Below are 21713 nucleotides of genomic sequence, written 5' to 3'. Positions count from 1 at the left end.
CCGTTTATGCAGAGACATGGGCCTGGACTAACGTTTCAACAAGACAATGCTCGACCCCATACAACAATTGTCCTTTGCTGGCTACCCAGTCACATTGATATTAAAGAGAACGATCACGCAGATTTGGCTGCCAAGTCTGCCTTAGATCTCCCCTTATCCTATTGTTTAATACTATAAACAGATTTTAAATCTTGCATTAATCATTTCATTTATGGCCGCTGTCAACGGTCTTCGTATCTTGCAGGCACAAATAAACTTCATCACATTAAGCCTCTCTTAGGAGATTGGCCCAACTCCTATAGAACGAACAGGAGGGATGAAGTTGTTTTGTGTCGCTCTCGCAATGGTCATACCTTATATTTTTAATGTTACTTACTGTGATATTGTTTTTATTTATGCATGTAATTTGTTCTGTGATGTATTTTAGCCTGTCTCGAAATAATCGCCATATGTTTGAAGCTGATGTGCCATAAAACAATATTTCAATTATTCATTTGTAAATGGGGGAGTAAGTTGCACAACAAGGTCAGCTCGATCTCAACTGCAGTAACTGCAAAGGACCCCATTTTCCTTATTCCAGAGGGTGCCCAATATGGAAGAAAGAAAGAAAAGTTCAGCAGGTGAAAACGGGAAAAATATACCATACCCTGAAGCAAGCAAGCTGGTTGAGGCCAAAACTCGCTTCTATTGATGGCCAAACGCGTGTTGAAGTTCTAGCGGAGACCGAAGACTCCTCGTCGAAACAAGCACCGCTTATTCCTCTAAAACCCGCAATGGTTACTCTCAGCACTCAGACTGTTAATAAGTCTGGAAAGTCTGTGATAAAGCTGATTGTGCCCCCAATTCATCCACCAAAAACAAACAAGATCAAGGAACTTTCTGATAAAGACTGTAAGCCTTATCTTCGTTTTACGACACGGAAAAGCGAGGCTACTTTCTGTTTTTTAGTTTAGCCAGTCGTAAGGGGAATGACCATGTGCACCTTTTGACCGAGCTGGAGATTTCGAAACTTTAGGACCATGGAGGCACACAAATTCGGTAACTACAATTGTATAATCTTTCATATATATAATATAATCAGCATTTCGTAGCATATTTGGTTCTTTATTATTAAGATAATGTGAGTTTTGTTTGTGCACGCTGGTTTGTATTTCTTCAACTAGACCGCCCGCCATTTGCATTAGTTACCTGTCATTCGACCTAGTATTTGCATAGCTACTTTTAGCAATAAGTATTGCCTTTTATTTAGTTTATACATATTTATACCTAAACAGTATGCATGTTGTAATATTTACCATGCATGTTTTGATTTCCATTGGGCAACTGTGTGTTTTTTGGTTCTGTGGAAGCTCTCACAAAACAAGAGTTGTCTCCATCTAGTCACTTTACAATTAATTTCACACTATACAAATTTTACAGACTTAATGTAACTTACGGTATATAATTTTATTCTGTGTTTTAATTCTTGAAACATATTTGTATTTTTATACGCCCACATTTTCATGTGGACGTATTTATCTGATTTTGTTGAAACTTGAAATGTAAGTTTATAACCCAAAGATCTCGGTTTTCTTGGGATATTCGCGCATATCGGACGATAACTTCCCGAATTATGGCCCCCGATTGTACGAAAAATCGCGTTTTTAGCTTGTGGACCCTATAGAGGTCGTAATTTTTATCCGATTTAAAAAAAACTGTATTATTATACCACTGTTACACCCTAAGGACGACTGAATTCGAATTTCGTGAAAATCAACCCAAAATTGACAGACAAAATGGCCTCCGTTCGTTCTCAAATAGCGTAAAAATATGGTATATCAAGGTTGTGGACCCTATAGAGGTCACAATTTTTATCCGATTTTGTTGAAACTTGAAATGTAAGTTTATAACACAAAGATCTCAGTTCCGTTCGATATTCGCGCATATTGAATTGTAATTTCCTGAATTATGGCCCTTGATAGTTGGAAAAATCACTTTCTTGTTAGCTTGTTCTCTATCCATCTCTTGAAAATGTGGGCGTATCCTGCCTGGATCACGTGACTTTTGAGCATATAAAGATGATAAACCTGAAAAACACGTGCAAACACAAACTCGTGAGGTCAATCGATGCAAGTTTGCTTAAACTGAACACGCACACGTAACTTGAACTGGAAAAACAAATTAAAATTGTTATTTTCATCTTTGTTAGAAAATGCCGCGCCTTTCAAATGTAGAACGTCTACGTGCTATAGGTAGGCTCTATGCTGGTCAGTCTGTGGTCACTGTTGCAAGAGCCTTTAATTGTTCACGCCAGACAATAGACCAATGGACCAATATTGACACCTCCTTCATCGCCGTAACCGACTTGTGTAGGCCACAAGACACATAAGATTTACTCAAAGACAGTGGAATTCGGTTGTCTTTAGTGACGAATCTCGATTCACTTTGAGATTTGCCGATGGCAGGGCCCGAGTGTACCGCAGACGAGGTGAACGTTACGCTCAAGTATGCGTCAGAGAAGTTGACCGATTTGGTGGCGGCAGCGTCATGGTTTGGGGTTCTTTTTGTGCACATGGACGTTCCCCTCTTCTTGTTGTCCAAGGGAACTTAAATGCTGTCCAGTACAGGGATCAGATTTTGCAACCTGTTCTTCTTCCGTTTATGCAGAGACATGGGCCTGGACTAACGTTTCAACAAGACAATGCTCGACCCCATACAACAATTGCTACCCAGAATTTTTTAAGAAATGCCGGTGTCCAAGTCTTGGATTGGCCGTCGCTTAGCCCCGACCTTAATCCTATTGAACACATCTGGGACGAACTGGGTCGACGTGTTCGTCAGCAAGTGAATCCACCACTGACGTTGCAGGACCTTCAACATGCTCTTGCTGAGCAGTGGCGACGTCTTCCTCGGGTAGTGTTTACTAATGTAATGTTGACAATGCGACTCGGATACAGGGAGACCTAACGAGGGCCGGTACCTGCACCATGCCAATCATTCCAGTCTGCGTGAAGAGTCATGCTGGTTTGACGACTATTCGTACCTTAGCTTTGATGGATCAAGGTAGTAGCATTTCGTTCTGCACAGAAAGCGTAATGCACCAATTAGGCGTTTCCGCACCTAAAACTAAACTCTCAATAGAAACTATGCATGGTGTGAAAGATAAGTCCACACACATTATCCAAGATCTGGAAGTTTATTCGAGTGATCATTCGGACAGTGTTAGAATACCAACTTGTTTCACTACGGATAAAGTACCGGTATCAAAGACATGTATTCCCTCTAATGTGGATATTAAACACTGGAATCATTTGTCGGACATAAATATGGAATACTATGATGGTGAAGTGGGTATGATTATCGGAAATAATGTCCCAGATGCTTACACACCAAATGAGTTTAGGACTGGACCCAGGGGTAGTCCACATGCCTTTCATACACCCCTTGGGTGGATAATTTGGAAATTAGTGAGACCTATTGATAATTCAGAACCACAGTGTGTTTTCACAGAATTGAGGCAAAAATATTGCGAGATGCTGAACATTTAAAATCACTGGAAATTCTCTTACAAAAGAGTTTCAATTTAGACTTTCCGAAAAACTCTGTAAACAATAAAAGAGAATACTCGATTCTAGATAAACAATTTCTTAATAGTGTAGAAAATTCAACTATTTTGAAAGACAATAATTATGAAATTGGTCTACCAATTAAAAACAAAGACATCCTCTTGCCTAATAACTTTAGTTTTGTAAATAACAGACTCTCTAATCTACGAACGAAATTTGTTAGAGATCCTGGATTTCATAATAAATACGCTTGCATTGTTAATTCTCTCCTATCAAATGGTTATGCTGAGAAAGCCGATGTAAGCAGGGGAGATAACTCCAAGTTATATTTAATTCCTCATCATGCAGTTCAACATAAAAAAAAAGAAGAAATATCGTGTAGTTTTCGATTGTTCAAGTCAATTTCAAGGCATATCTTTAAATAATGTTTTGCTACAGGGGCCAGATTTAACTAACACATTAGTTGGTGTCCTACTACGTTTCCGTTTAGGACAGATAGCCTTCATAGCAGACATAGAAGCTATGTTCCATCAGGTTCGAGTCCCTGAGCAAGACCGGGACCTACTAAGTTTTCTATGGTGGCCTGAAGGAAACATCAACGTTAAGCCACAACAATACAGAATGACGTCTCATTTGTTCGGTGCAGTTTCGTCCCCAAGTGTCGCAAACTACGCCTTACGTCGCGTAGCACTTGACAACCGTCAAAACTTTAGTCAGCAAGTCAGTTCGATTGTGTTACAAGACTTTTATGTAGATGACTGTCTACATTTGACAGACGATGAGAAAGAAGCAGTTCAGATGGTAGAACAGTTAACTAAACTCTGTAGCTTAGGTGGATTTCACTTACACAAGTGGGTCTCAAACAATTTAAATGTTCTATCCTCAATACCAGAGCATGAACGTGCGATTTATAACCCATTTCTTGACGGTCATGACACAATAGAGCGAGCTCTTGGAGTTCAATGGAATGTTTCGTCAGATACGATTACATATAAGATTAATATACCTGACCAACCCACAACGCGTCGAGGGCTGCTACCCATTGTTAGCTCGATATTCTATCATCTAGGGTTAGTGGCACCTGCAATACTACCTGCTAAGCGTATAATTCAACAATTATGTTCATCGGGATATTCCTGGGATAATAAGGTTGAGGAACCGTTACTTGGGCAGTGGACTAAGTGGTTGAGAGAACTTCCTAAATTGGAAGCTCTTAAAGTTAAAAGGTGTGTTAAAGTTAAACACCAACTTAAAATCAAATGTACGGAAATTCATCACTTCTCCGATGCCTCCGAGATTAGTTTTGGAACTGCGTCATACATTCGATTAACAGATGAAGCAGATGTTACTAGTTGTACGTTAATTTTAGGAAAATCTAGGGTTTGTCCGCTTAAAAGGGTCACAATACCTAAGTCGGAACTTACTGCTGCGTACATAGCTGCCAAATTAAATAAGAAAATTATGTCCGAACTACAAATACCTGTGGACAGAGTTTGCTTTTGGACAGACAGTTCTACAGTGCTAGGTTATATTCGTAATGAATCCTCAAGATTCAAAACTTTCGTGGCGAATAGAGTTTCCTTTATTCATGAGGCTACATATGTTCATCAATGGCGTCATGTCAGTGGCTCAGATAATCCTGCAGATATAGCTAGTTGGGGTGCGAATATTCAGAACCTACTAGAAAGTAAGAAGTGGTTTGAGGGACCTGACTTTCTACCAAAACCGGAAAGTGACTGACCTACGTCTGTATGCGACTTTCACATTGCCGAAACTGACCCAGATGTCAAGAGGTCAGTTTGTTTAATTGCTCAACAGAATCATCCGTTAGAAAGTTTAATTGACTATTATTCAGATTATGATAGATTTATCAAAGCTGTTGCTTTATTGAGACTTTTGATAAAGTGTGTTAGGTCCAATGCCAAACTTGACTTACATCTTTCAGTTAGTGACATTACGAATGCTGAAAATTTTATAATTAATTATGAACAAGAGAAACATTGGAATATTAAAATAAAAGACAATAAAATTGATATTCCTCAAGTATCTAAGTTAGACCCCATAGTGCGAAGTGGTATGGTATGTGTTGGAGACGGTTAAAATCAGCAGAAATGGTATTAGATGCTAAGCATCAAATTATTGTGCCAAAACAATCAAAGCTTGCTGAACTTTTGGTTGTTAAATCACACCAAAGAATTGGACATTTAGGTAAAAATTCCATTTTATCTAACTTGCGAACAAGGTATTGGATCTTAGGTGTCAGTAAGACTATAAAGTCTATAACATCCAAGTGTGTTACATGTAGGAAGTATCGTGCGAGTACGGTGAATCAGAAAATGTCCGATCTGCCTGTAGAGAGACTCACATCAAACAATCCTCCCTTCTATCATACAGGCATGGATTACTTCGGACCTTCCGAGCTGCGCCATAAACGTTCGACTGTAAAACGATATGGTGTTATTTTTACGTGTTTGAATTCGAGAGCCGTACACCTTGAAGTTGCCAATTCACTAGATACAAACTCCAGTATAAATGCGATTCGTCGGTTTGTTGCTCGCAGAGGCAAACCTAACTCCATTAGATCCGATAATGGAAGTAATTTAGTTAGTGCAGACAAGGAGCTGAAAGCAAGTATTCTACTAGTGAATGAAGCTCAAATTAACTCGAAATTGACTAATATTGGTATTCAGTGGTATTTTAATCCTCCGTCTGCCTCACACTTCGGTGGTGCATGGCGAGACTTATACGTCAAGTTCGTAAAGTGCTACACTCTCTCAAACATGACCCGTTGAACCATATGGATGATGAAGGTTTCACAACTTTATTTTGTGAGGTCGAGTCTATTTTAAATAATAGGCCAATTACAAATGCCTCAGATTCGCCCGATGATTTGGATGCGTTGATCCCAAATCATTTACTTGGAGTTAATACACAGAGAGATTATTAAATAACTATTCCTGACAAAACTGATAATTACATTAGGAAACGTTGGCGTCAAGTCCAATATATGTGCGATTTATTTTGGAAACGGTGGCTTAAAGAATATTTGCCATTGTTACAGTTGCGACAGAAATGGCTAAAACCCAAGAAAAATGTTGAAATCGGTGACATTGTTCTTATTGCTGATGGAAATATGAAACATTCGTGGACATTAGCTAAAGTTGTTGATACCAAATTAGATAAGCAAGGTTTAGTCCGTGTTGTTACCGTTAAGACAAAGACAAATACTTTGACACGCCCTATACATAAATTGTGTTTATTATTAGAAGCTGACAATGGTTAATAATTGTATTTGTAGATTGTCATTTTGATATACAGACTATTTGCTTTGTTAGTATTTTAGATTTTAAATTTTCACAGGAATGGTAATTTTATAGTCTCATCAAGATTTTTCCATCATTATGATATATACCCAGCCAAATTAAAAACTTGACACTGATGAATTTCAACAATTTTTTTTTTCTGGTAAGTCAAATAAATTTTAAAGTGTTTCTAACGATAGTAAGTAGTAAGAAGCCTTTAATTTCATAAAATTGTAAAGTGGATCACGTGACTTTTGAGCATATAAAGATGAAAAACACGTGCAAACACAAACTCGTGAGGTCAATCGATGCAAGTTTGCTTAAACTGAACACGCACACATAACTTGAACTGGAAAAACAAATTAAAATTGTTATTTTCATCTTTGTTAGAAAATGCCGCGCCTTTCAAATGTAGAACGTCTACGTGCTATAGGTAGGCTCTATGCTGGTCAGTCTGTGGTCACTGTTGCAAGAGCCTTTAATTGTTCACGCCAGACAATAATTAATCTTAGAATGAGAGTGCTTCAAACTGGAACTATTGCCGAAGGCCCAAGGGCGGGAGCGCCACGTCTGACGTCACTCCATGGAAGATCAAGCAATATGATTACGTCATCTTAGAAACAGATTTGTCACTGCAACCTCCACAAGTAGAGAGATGTTTGGTGGAAGGGTAACTGCACAAACTGTTCGAAATCGCTTGCAGACTGCTGGTCTTCGAGCTCGGAGGCCCTATAATGGACCATTATTGACACCTCTTCATCGCCGTAACCGACTTGTGTGGGCCACAAGACACATAAGATTTACTCAAAGACAGTGGAATTCGGTTGTCTTTAGTGACGAATCTCGGTTCACTTTGAGATTTGCCGATGGCCTAGGGTCCGAGTGTACCGCAGACGAGGTGAACGTTACGTTCAAGTATGCGTCAGAGAAGTTGACCGATTTGGTGGCGGCAGCGTCATGGTTTGGGGTTCTTTTTGTGCACATGGACGTTCTCCTCTTGTTGTTGTCCAATGGAACTTAAATGCTGTCCATGACACATGGGCCTGGACTAACGTTTCAACAAGACAATGCTCGACCCCATACAGCAATTGCTACCCAGAATTTTTAAAGAAATGCCGCCGGTGTCCAAATCCTGGATAGGCCGTCGCTTAGCCCCGACCTTAATCCTATTGAACACATCTGGGACGAACTGGCTCGACGTGTTCGTCAGCAAGTGAATCCACCACTGACGTTGGAAGACGTTGTATGGCAGTACGAGACGCTAGAGGAGGCCACAACCGTTACTAAACACTTTATTCCGATTGTTCTCCAAGTCTGTGAATTTCATTTTGGGGGGTACTGTGACATCATGAACGTTATCAATGTCAAGGACTTTCGGCGAGACGTATTCTTGCTTTCTGTTGATGTCAAGGTCGTCTGTGCACAACATAACACTAACATAACACTAAAATAGTTGCCTTAAACCAAATATTAAAAATCGAGTCCCAAAAATCCCGACTGTCAAGTTTTTAATTTGGCTGAGTATATGTCAAGATGATCAAAGTATATTGTCTTAATTGCTTGTGTAATTTGTATGATTTGAACCTGATATCCAGTTTTATGTTATAACTTTCGATTACATGTATTTAGGTTAAATATTTTGAATAATCTGCGGGTTTTATTCATAATTATTCTAAGTATATTGACTAATTTGTACATGTACAATCATTTCGATTTTTAGGATTGTGCTGGATAACTTTAACATGCAATGTATATTGCTTATTTCAAATGATGTTCATTTCGTTTTACGGATTATCAGACACTTTGTGTATTGTTTCGACTTGATGTAGTACATGTAGCTATCCAATTAGGTGTTTCGTATTTCGTCCTTTTATGGATTTGCTTTATATTGTACTTCGTTTATGTCAATTGATTATAAGATAATATATACAATTGAGAGGGTCGGTGTAAGCCTTATCTTCGTTTTACGACACGGAAAAGCGTGGCTACTTTCTGTTTTTTTAGTTTAGCCAGTCGTAAGGGGAATGACCATGTGCGTCTTATGACCCAGCTGCTGGAGATTTCGAAACTTTAGGACCATGGAGGCACACAAATTCGGTAACTACAATTGTATAATCTTTCATATATATAATATAATCAGCATTTCGTAGCATATTTGGTTCTTTATTATTAAGATAATGTGAGTTTTGCTTGTGCGCGCTGGTTTTTATTTCTTCACTAGCCCGCCCGCCATTTGCATTAGTTACCTGTCATTCGAACTAGTATTTGCATAGCTACTTTTAGCAATAAGTAGTTGCCTTTTATTTAGTTTATACATATTTATACCTAAACAGTATGCATGTTATAATATTTACCATGCATGTTTTGATTTCCATTGGGCAACTGTGTGTTTTTTGGTTTTGTGGAAGCTCTCGCAAAAACAAGAGTTGTCTCCCTCTAATCATTTTACCATTAATTTCACACTGTACAAATTTTACAGACTTAATGTAACTTACGGTATATAATTTTATTCTGTGTTTTAATTCTTGAAACATATTTGTATTTTTTAGTAAATCATCATCATCATCATTAGTAGTACTAATAAAATCATCGGTATGAAACATACAACTACGAGTTATTAATAGTGATATGGTGCATCGACGAGAAGCCCCTCCCGTGCCTACTTGTCTACATCCAACAACTGCTTCTTTTTCTTCCCTCGATCTCTTTATTTGCTATCCGGTCCTGTTTTAGGATTTTACATGGAGAGTTAATGAAGATCTTTGTGGCAGTGATCACTTTCCGATCTTGATAGACAATAATGGCCCCTCTCCGGTTGAAAGGCCGCAGAGGTGAAAGTTGCATAAGGCTGATTAGGCTCTTTTCGAATCTTCGTGTCTCTTCTCTTTTGATGCAAAGGCGTTAAAAGATGCAGATGAGCCCATGGCCTTATTCACTTCAATCCTTCAGGATGTAGCTGAGTAGGCGATTCCATAGACCACGACTGAGCCAAAACGTTTCAATAAACCATGGTATAATAACGATTTCAAATTCGCTCTTAAAGAGCTTGATCGTATTTTATGACGCCTTGAGAACCATACGCCAACAAAGAAGTCTTCGTGACAGGGTTATTTCTCAAGGATAAATTCCCGTACCACTTCCAAATCCGTATGGGATAGGATTCGTAGAATTAAAGCTAAAAGTAGTGCATTATCAGTCAACCATCTAAATGTGCCTTAAACCAGGTACAAACGGCGCTCTTTATATTGATGACTTTTAGATGTGCTATGGTTCTACAGATATGCGGATAATCGAGCGTAAGTTGCAGTTTTGTTTGAATTCACTTCAACAATGGGCAACCGAAAATGGATTTCGTTTTTCGAAATCGAAGACTGTCTGAATGCATTTCTGTCAGAAACGAGGTTTGCATTCCGATGATCGAGAACTTTCAGGCATTGGAGTTCATTCAATCATCTTTATCTTTAAAACACGCTATATTCATAACTTAAAGGACAATATTGGTGCCAGTCATTATCACATATGTGATAGAGCTGGTTAAACACGTTCCAAATATTATTTTATCACAGAGATCATTGCTACGATAGATGAGTAATCAATGTTTCAACAATAGGAAGTGACGAACGCAAAAGGAAGACACGAGTTATCCCTCTATATAACTGGCTGAAGTGACGGGTTATGACAGATACATGGGTGAATTTTTGCTCACTAAAAATTCCTTCGAAGACCAAAACTTGTTATATGGGACTGTAAGAGTATATCTGGCAATTCAAAAAAGTAATTGAATGTCATTAGATAAGAGAACACGAGGAAAATAGAAACAGTCCGTACATTCACGGGTGTTTTTTCATTCTATACTTATAAAAACATGGTAATGCACGGACTTTTTCTGTTTTTCTTTCATGTTCTCTTATCTAGTGACAGTCAATTTTGTTTATGAATTGTCAGATATCATTTCACAGTCCCTACAACAACTTTTGGTCTTCAAAGGAATTATTAGTGAGCAGAAATTCGCCCATGTATCTGTTATCACCCGAAACGTGAGTCAGTTAAATAGAGGGATAACCCGTGTTTTCCTTTTGCGTTCGTCACTTCCTATATTGTTGAAACATTGATTACTCATCTATCGTTGCAATGATCTCTGTGATAAAATGATATTTGGAACGTGTTTAACCAGTTCTATCACATATGTGATAATGACTGGCACCAATATTGTCCTTTAAGCTACCATCACCCCATCTGGAATCATGTCTATCAGATTTCCACCCGCTGCTTCAATCTTAACTGTTGAGCTTGTGATAAAATGATATTTGGAACGTGTTTAACCAGTTCTATCACATATTTGATAATGACTGGCACCAATATTGTCCTTTAAGCTACCATCACCCCATCTGGAATCATGTCTATCAGATTTCCACCCGCTGCTTCAATCTTAACTGTTGAGCTCCTCGCCATCTTTCATGCATTGGAGTTCATTCAATCATCTTCTTATTTAAAAAACGTCATATTTTCTGATCCTTTGTCCTCTTTACAGGCAATAAACAATAAGCAACTTGTACACCCATTAGTAACAGACATTTATCGTCTGCTACTATCGCACGAGTTTATCGGCAAGGACATTATCCTTTGCTTGGTCCCCAGTCATGTTGATATTAAAAGGAATGATCAAGCAGACTGCTTTAGATGTTCCCATATCACAATTCCTTTTACCCTTTACAGATTTTAAAGCATGTATCAACCAATTTATTTATGAATGCTGACAACGGTCTTGGGATCTTGCAGACACAAATAAACTTCATCACTTTAGAAATGAAATGGGGTTAACGTCCTACTTTTTTGCTCCGAACTGGGCTAATGAAGACGGGTATACGCCATACAGTGTGCAATGAGGGAAATTTTGAGCGGACAGCGGCACTACGGCCTACTTTTATATCAAATTCCAACTGTCAAGGGATCTTTTAGGTACAAACCAATGTGTACACGGGACCTCGGTTATTCGTCCCATCCGAATGACTAGACACCTGTCCTTGTCAGGCCCTCTGTCCTGCGTCACTCACAAGGGGTAACCACGCCGGAAAATCTGGATGAACTTTCTGGGCTAGCGAACCAGCGTCTTACCAACTTGCCACCGTGACCACCTAGCCTCTCTTAGGAAACTGGCAAAGTTCCTATAGAACCAACAGGGCAGACGAAGCTGTTTTGTGTCGCTCTCGAATTGGTCACATTAACTCACATTTTTATATTAAAGCGAGAGCCTCAATCAGAATGTGAACAATGTCATGTTCCTTTGACGGTTAAGCACATTTTGATTGAGTGCAAGCATCTCAAGGATATTAAATCGCATTTTTACCCTTGTCAATCATTACATCACATGTTTGCCCAACCGGGTTTTTATGGTAAAGTGTTAGATTTTTTAAAAGAGACAGGATTTTATCATAAATTTTAATTGTATATATATCATTTCATTTTTGTATTTAAATATTTATATGCATAAAAGATGTGTTTTATTTTTAATTTCTACTTACTGTGATATTGTTTTTTTTTATGCATATAATGTTTTTCTGTGATATATATATATTTTTTTTTTAGCCTGTCTCGTAAAAATCACCGTATTATGTTTGGCGCAATATAGACCGATTGGAACTGACATACCATAAAACTACATTTATACTTACCCGTTTAACGAGTTGAACACCCTAAGGAGAAAGGTATACATGGATTTAAAGACATATGAGGAGACACCTTGATAGGAATGTCTGCTAATGTTGATTATTTAAGCAACATGGTAGCATGCTGACCGCGGCTAAGCCAGCTATGCCCTTTGCTATCAAGGACGGTGAAACTTTTGATAAATCCATAGAGGGACTCTCAATCAAGAGAAACCTCGGCCAAGGTTTTAATACCTTACATGTAAACATTAAATAAATTAGAAACGTCCTCTGTATTAGGACTTCTGTTTTTAACTCTTATTTATCCATGACGTATTTTTGTTTTTTTAATTATTATTCACCCCTCGTAGTCCCCAAGCTTACTGCCCTGCCTACCAACGGGAGGACTAGCACGGATAACCAGTGCAATCCTCAGGGCTTGACGAGGGGTATACTCAAGCCAGAAAGTATAAATACTTAGCCAACCTGATTGACCCAAGCTGCTGCTCCACAGAATGTACTTAAGGACACAAAGGTAAATCTGCTGAGTGCAAAAACTACAAAGCATTGATGTTAGGAGAACGTACATTCTACAGAGCTAAAACGACCAAAGCCGATTGATCAGAGTGGGCCACTCTGATCTTCCGTCTAGGTGAACCATGGGCCAAAGTAATGTGTTGCAGAGATTGTAAACAGGACAAAGAATTAGTAAATAATGTGTTTTAAAGACGAAGAGGATTTAACGAACTCCAAATCCTGGAGTTCAGCGGTAGATATGGAAGAAGCAGGAGGAAAACGAACAGAAATGGTCTCAGATGGCGTGACAGTAGCCGAAGCTATCTTTGGAACCATCTGTATAAATTCGAGCATATTCACCATATTTAGACCTTAACTCTCTGGGGAGAGACTGAAACACTGTGGAACTAGTATCTTTCTTTTTATTTTTTGTAAGATCTAGATCGATCTTGGGCGGAGATACAGACCATGGTGGTGTCTCAAAGAAAGGGGTATTCGCAATACTGTCATGACTGATACCAGCCCGAGACAAAAGGGGTTGAATGCGAATACCGAATGATGGGATAACATTAGTTTTCAGTAAATATAGATGTTCATGATAGGGTCTAAATATGGTGTTAAATAAAATATGATGAGGCAGCGATACAATTTTTGTAGCATACTGCAGTGCCATTGTTACCCCTGGGCCACCGCGGCTCCATTGGCGTGCGACTTTCAGTAGGAATATCAGTAGGATTACAGAGTTTCATGACAAGGATAATAACTCTGCGAATAATTGATGTGCGATCTTGAATTCTATACAATCTGTATGTTATTCTATAAATTTATACGATGTTCAAGTATATGTTCAGTATAAAATATGCTACTTGCTGAGCCATGGTAAAAAACAATAATGTGTTTTGCTCCCGTATAAACAAACTACTTAATTATGGTTATTAAGAGGTTGCCCAATTAAAAAACCCAACGCATAAAAAGTTGAAATATCAACGGGATTACTTCTGATGTTATTGTTTGTTTTGTTTGTTTCGTTTCTGTGTGAGTTTGAGTGTTTATGTGTGTATGGAGGAGGTGTGGGTAAAGATTATTAGATGTGGATACGCCCACATTTTGCAAGAGATGGATAGAGATCAAGCTAAACAAAAAGCGATTTTTCGTAACATCAAGGGCCATAATTCAGGAAGGTACGATCAGATACTTGGGTCATAAACATGCATTTCAGGTTTCGTCAATATCGGATCAAAATTGTGACCTCTAGAGGGTCCACAACCTTGATATACCAGATGTTTATACTATTTGCGTAGAGGGGCGGCCATTTTGTCTAGCATTTCAACCAACATTACCATTTAACGGTGATATATTCGAACAATTGTTTTTAAATCAGTTAATAATTGTGACCTTTAGAGGGACCAAAAGCTAAAAACGCGATATTTCGTGCAATCAGTAGACATAATTCAGGAAGTTACGATCTGATGTGCGCGAATATCGAAAGCAACAAAGATCTTTGGGTTATACACATGCATTTCAAGTTTCATCAAAATCAGGTGAAAATTGTGACCTCCAGGGATAAAAATTGTTACCCCCAGAGGGAACACAAGCTTAAAACGCGATTTTCCATACCATCAAGTTACGATCCGCGCATATCAAAAGGAACCAAGATCTTTGTGATATAAGCTTAAATTTAAGGTTTCATCAAAATCGAAAAAAAAAATATGTGGCCTCTAGAGGGTCTACAACTTTGATATACCATATATTTACACCGGTATACGAGGGGCGGCCATTTTTGGTCCGATTTTCACGAAATTCGAACTCATTACGGTGTAACCGTGATATATTAACACGTTTCTTTTTCAATCGGATAATAATTGTGAACTTTAGATGGAGCACAAGCTAAAAAACGCGATTTTTCGTACAGACAAGGGCCATAATTCAGAAAGTTACTATCCGATATGCGCAAATATCAAAAGGAACCAAGATCTTTGGGTTATAAACACGTATTTCAAGTTTCATCAAAATTGTGAGCTCTAGAGGGTCCACAATCTTGATATACCATATTTGTACACTGTTTACGTACGAGGGGCGGCCATTTTGTCCGGCAGTTTTGGTCCGATTTTCACGGAATTCGAACTCCACCGCCATTAAGGTGTGACGGTGATATATTCAAACGGTTTTTTAAACGTGATGGTCCGATATGCGCGAAGATTGAAAGGAACCAAGATCTTTGAGGTATAAACTTATTTTTTTAAAATTTCAGCAAAATCAGATAAAAATTGTGACCTCTATAGGGTCCACAAGCTACAAACGCGATTTTTCGTACAACCAGGGGCCATAATCCATGAAGTTACGGTCCGATACATGCCAATATCGAAAGGCACCGAGATCTAAGGGAGATAAACCTACATTTCATGTTTCGTTGAAATCGGATAAAATGCAATTGTGGACGGACGTTCGGACGGACAGGGTCGACGACAATATACGTCCACATGAAAATGTGGGCGCATAAAGACACCACCAGACTTACAAGGAATATATCAATATCACTGATGGAGCGTGTACTAGATGAAAGAAAACATTTCGACCTTTAACACTAGTATTATGATCAAACTAACGTTAACGACGGATTTTATTAATTTTTATGCGCAACCCATAGGTCTACGTTTCTCTCACACGCAATCGTGTGATAGGCCATTACTAGGAAGTTTAAAGCCCGTGTCACACGGAGCGACCTAATTGTGCCGTACGTATTGAATCAAATCTAACTAGGACGTTTAAAGCCAGCCAGTGTCACACAAAGCTACCTTATGCCTACCGTGCTGAATTTTTTCTGTCGAAATTTGGCAAAGTCCATATACGCTCTAATGCTCGGTGGTTGGAGAGCAGGCAGGGATGAATCTTTTCAATCAGTCAAATGGCTTCTCAAACAAAGAAGACTCGTGCTACTAAGCGTATGTCTACCGAGGATTTAGAACCATTAGCAATAAAATCATCCCGAACCTTGCCTAGATTTCTGGTCAAACAAAGTACTAACGATATAAATCTTATTAAAAGCATCACATGCTACGCCATTATTAAAATCAAAAACTTGTCGTAAGAGGCGACTAAAAGGATCCCTGTAATGGGGCAACGTGTTTGCCATGCGTTGCGACCCGTGTCGGTGGAGAGTGGAATCCTGGTGATTGAGCCCTTTCTCTGCAACACATTACTTTGGCCCTTGGTTCACCTAGACAGGAGGTCAGGATGACTCACTCTGATCAATCGGCTTTGGTCGTTTTAGCTCTGTAGGATGTACGTTTCTCTTTTTTGCTTTGTTGGTTTTTATACTCAGCAAGTTTACCTTTGTATCCTGGAGTACATTCTACATAGCAGCGGCTTGGGTCAATCAGGTTAGACAAGTATTTTAACTTTCTGGCTTGAGTATACCCCTCCCTCGTGGAGCCCCGAGGCCACGCGTCGGATATCCGTGCTAGCCCCCCCCCCCCCGTAAGCAGGGTAGTACCTACCTGGGGGACGGCGAGGAGTGAATAAAAAAAATATCATCTATGGATTCCCCAAACCCCAGTCAATAACAAACAGAAACGTCCGAACACTGAGGACGTTTCTAACTTACTTAACAACCCAAAGAAAAGTTTAAAGGCATGGCCGAGGTTTCTCTTAATTGAGAGTCCCCCTACAGACCTTTCAAAAGTTTCACCATTTTTAATAACCAAGGGCATTGTTGGCTTGGCCGGTGAGTCCACGGCTATTACAAAACTCAAAAATGGAACTCTCTTGATAGAATGTTGGTTAAATCAACATTCTTAGCAGACATACACCTATCACGGTTTACCACATAGGTCATTGAACTCCAATAGAGGCGTAATTCGCTGTCGGGATCTTGAAGACAGCAGCGAGAATACCTTTCTTCTCAAGGCGTGTCATATGTAAAAAGAATCAGTGAACGCGGGGGAGAAAAGGTGATTCCTACAAGCACCTATATCCCCACGTTCAATCGTCCCGACATTCTTAAGACTCTCAAGACAGGCTATCTTAACATACCTGTTGATTCTTACATCAGTAACCCCTACGCTGTTACAAATGTCAGAAATTAGGACATAGCAAGACCGTCTGTAGAGGTAAGGACACCTGCGCTCGTTGTGGTCATAATGGCCACGAGAGCGCTACCTACCATGCGGAATTGTGTTGTCTCTATTGCAAGGGTAAGCACTTTTCTTATTCTCGCGAATGTCCAATATGGTAAAAAGAAAAAAGAATTCAGCAGGTAATGTCTGAGAGGAAAATACCATATTATAATGCTAGAAAGCAAGTAGATCTAACTGTGCTATTTCCCGTTCAATCCTAAGGGAAGTCTTTTGCAGGCGCAGTAAAAGTATCTACCAAAAGCATCTCTGTTTAGACAGATTTAAACTGGCCAAATAAAGGGAAAATGTGCATAATATCAGATCATAATATCCCCGACAATTCTAAATTGAGGAGCTCACCAGGTGGCGCGCATGAATTATGGATTATAGTTCACGGCCTTATGTCAACATACGATCTATGATGTAAACATCTAAACTCTAAAGACGCACAATGCCGCAGTATTGCTGTGTACCAAACTGCAAAAACTCAAAAGGTGGGCACACTTTTCCGAAAGATCCAATACTGCGGAAGAGATGGATTGTTGCAATAAAGCGGAATGATCAACAGACTGGAAAATTATGGCAACCAGGGGAGCACGATCGTGTTTGTAAAGATCATTTTACCAATGACGACTATACAAGTACACTTCTCGGTAAGAAAAAATAATAAAAACATAGACCCCTACATACATGTTCATCATCTTTGCACTCAGATGCAAAATGCATATATTAAGGTTTTGAATTTAATATTGTTCAAATCCCCATACGAGAATAAATTAGGGCTAGGTCTGTTCAGAAAAAATAATAAATAAAATAACACTCGTCATCCAAAAGATTGAGACTCTGGGCAACTCGATGATAAATTATTTGAAAAAGGATGCTGTTCCATCGTTATTTACATTCAAAAAGTCTGTATGCCCAAGGAGAAAGTTGAGGAGAGTCTTTGAAGCTTCAATTAACCCGGTAATGTTACAGAATGAAGAGAATGAAGTCATCAATGAAATTGTAATTGATCACTCTTGCGTTGATGTTGCCGTGTATGTTGATTGTGAACCATCCCAAAATTATAATGTTGAAATTCAATGTCACCTTTTGTCAGATATAAATTCTAAGTTCTCCATTGAAAATTTCTGTGAAAATCCAAGAGCCATTAAATATTACTCTCTTGGCCCTGTAGTTTTTTATTTAAATTATAAGTGTTCTTTGTTGGAACCTAAGGATCAACTTTTCTTAACTCTCATGAAATTAAGACAAGCCAAGGAAGATTTGGAACTCAGTATTTTTTTCAAAGTCAGTGAAAGTACCGTTTCACAACTAATTAATGTATGGATCAATTTTTTATATTTCCAATTAAAAGAAATCAATATTTGGCTCGAAAAATCTATTGTACAAGAGAATATGCCCAGTAACTTTAAATCTGCATTTTCTACAACACGTGTAGTACTAGACGCCACAGAAATTCCTATTTCAAAGCCACAGAATGTTGATGCCCAAAGTATGACATTTTCTACGTACAAAAATAAAAACATACTGAAAACCATAATCGGTTGTTCACCTCGAGGACTTTGTATCATATGTCAGTGACAGTTATGGCGGATCAGCTAGTGACAGACAAATAATTGACGATCCACACTAGTCAATAATAATGGTATGTTTGAATCAAAGGATAGCATAATGGCTGACCGGGGTATTATGGTCCAGGATATCTTTGCATCCAAAAATGTTTTGGTCAACACCCCAACAATGTTGAAAGGCAAGTCGCAACTAGAACCTGAACAAGTCATACATGATCGTCGAATTGCTTCAAAGAGAATTCATGTCGAAAGAGTGATAGGTTTAGGCAAAACCTACACAATTTTGAAAAAAGATCTGCCTGCCAGCAAACGAGCTCTTGGTTCAAGAATTGTATTTGTATGCTATATGCTATCAAATTTCCGTCCATCAATTGTCAACAGACTTGCCTAATCACATTCCCCCCCAATAGATCAAACAAAGAAATCTAGTAGGCCTGTAATATAATAGTGTGTTTATTACTGTAACTACATGTATTTAATATCATAAATAAAGCCTTTTGTATAACATAACATATACCTATATTAATAATAACAATAATAACAATAGTACACAATCTTTGCATTGTACATTTTTCTTAAAAATACATTATGTAAAATTTAGATAAGAGCCGATCGTTCTCGCTATGATAGTTTAAAAATAGATAATGCAAAATGAATATATTGAAAATTTTATTCAACTTACTTTATTGTAAGCCAAGTTACCAATGTCTGTAGTTTCGACAAGATGTGTGCATTGATTGTGTATGTTAATAAATGTCTGATAATTTATTATAACATTTAATGCCAAAAGAAAGACCTGCAATTATAGGTAAATGTAGCACACTTGAGTAATGTATATTTAACTTGCCATGAATGATGGTAGCGGCAATTAAAAGAGAAAATCTCTTATTAAAAACTTTCAAGAGATAACACTTCTGTGGAACCAGACAAGTAACATGCAACTTTGTTTATCAATATAATAATCATGTTCTAATTTTTAGATATTGTACGTATCACCATTGTTATAAGACCTTACAAAAAATATTCTGGTTCTCAGACAATCATGTGTAACCTGAAAAGCACTGCATGACCCGTTTTTATTTAAAAATTAAAAAAAAACATGAAAAAAAGACTATTTAATTATCGCATATAAATATTTTGCACTCCACCCCCCCCCCCCCGGACGCTGTAGGCTACTTTATCATAAATGTAACCCTGACACTTTTAAGTGAAACAGGATAATTGTACATTCCTTTAAACAACATGACATATACTTAGTCAATGGAAATATGTGATGTATATAAGAAGGCATTTGATTTAGCCCAGTAGTGATCCAGTAGAAATTGTAAATATCACCGTTGTTATAAAAGGGATGCTTTATATAAGGTCTTGTTTAATCTGATATCAAATTGATTAATTTTGTTTTACAGAACTGTTGTAATTATACATATCACCATTGTTATAATTATAAATGAGATGCAATATAAGGTCTTAAATATTTATGATAAAATAATTCAAGCTTAGGTAATAAAGAACCTTTACAATAATCATTGTCAATTTCTATTTTTTCTATATAAAGATCTTTGTGTGTAGATATTAAAAAAAAAAACATAACTGGTGTTTAGATAAATAAAGCTGTCCTTGTACCTGAGAATAATATCGACTGTTTCTAGAAAGCCAGACTTTGCTGCTACCATCCAAATATTCCAGATAAGGGAAATATTTTCCCGGAGCAATATTTAAATCCCTTCCTGTATATGGACATTTAATTTCAATTATTTTATTATCATCAATTACTCCATCAGGAGTTGCACCAAGATACGGATAACTTGGGTGCACAAAAACTCCACATTTAGACACAATGAAACCCATTTTTTCATTGAAAAATTTGCATGCAACAGTTTCAAATTTAAGACCATGTATTACAGGCGGGCCACTAAGAACAGGTGGAAAACAAATACTTTCACAAAGTTTGTCAATATTTCGTCTTGCAGTCATATGCATAACATTCCCAATTCGAGATGCCGTCAAACGCCACTCCCTGGCATCATGCTATTTTGAACACAAACCCTGTCTCCTTGTAGCTGCCTCTAGCTTTATTGCTTCAGCATCTTTTATCTGAAAATAACTGTCAACCCAATATTGAGTATATGGTAACATTAAATAATCATGGTCTTTAACTGCAGTTAAAATATCAGCTTTGGGATATAAAAATTTGATCGTTAAATCAGTTTGTTCTGTAGAGCAGTAGTTGTACACACGGTTCCTAACATCAGCTTCAAAGCCAGGCTTGTTGCGATGCGCTGAAGGACGTGGATCATCTAAACAAGGTTGTTTTGATGCAGGGAAATTCTCTTGATTTTACTGGGGATCCTGAAAATAAATCAAAATTTTATTAAAGGGGCATTGGCATTAGGTAAGATTAGATAAAGAGCCGACAGTTCTTGATATAATAGTTAACAAATAGATAATGAAAAGGGAATATGTTGAAAATTTCAGTCAAATTACTTCACTCGGAGCCTGGCTATTGACGACACATTGAGAGTCTAGCTCTGATTGTCATTGTTACAATAATAAACCGCAAAAGTATTTAAATCTACTTAATATCAGTGATATCTGATGGCAATCATGGCATTGATCATTCATGATTCATTGTGTTGATCTTGGTAGTTAATTAATGTCTTATTAATAATTTATATAAAATCTAAGGTCTGAAAAAAGACCTTCAATTGGCCGATTTAGCTTAAATAGATAGCTTAAGACAAGGACATGCTATTGCTAAGGAATTACATTGTCAACCAAGGACATACATGTAAGTAAAAATAAAACCCCTAACTCTGCCCAAGATTCCTTGACTAAGAGGGAAATGAAAATTTTGTATCTTAACATATTCTCTTACCTTCATATTGCCTTTTTGGCATGTGGAAAGATTGCAAATTCTCAGTACAACTGCTCTTGATTTTACACTGCCCATCTTCAATGAATTGAACCAGCATCAGTAAAACTGCAGCCAGATGTTTGCAGGTTCCATGTGGCC

At 37.9% G+C, this 21713-nt stretch overlaps 1 protein-coding gene across 1 annotated transcript in view; it reads right to left on the bottom strand.

The window, feature by feature from the left end:
* The window catches only part of LOC126824336 (uncharacterized), a 57362-nt gene that overhangs the window by 34000 nt on the left and 1649 nt on the right, over positions 1 to 21713 (bottom strand). The window lies entirely within an intron of this gene.

This window comes from Patella vulgata, chromosome 6 (genome assembly GCF_932274485.2).
Source record: "Patella vulgata chromosome 6, xgPatVulg1.2, whole genome shotgun sequence".
NCBI classification, from domain to species: domain Eukaryota; kingdom Metazoa; phylum Mollusca; class Gastropoda; family Patellidae; genus Patella; species Patella vulgata.
This window is presented reverse-complemented; position numbering and strand designations above follow the sequence as displayed.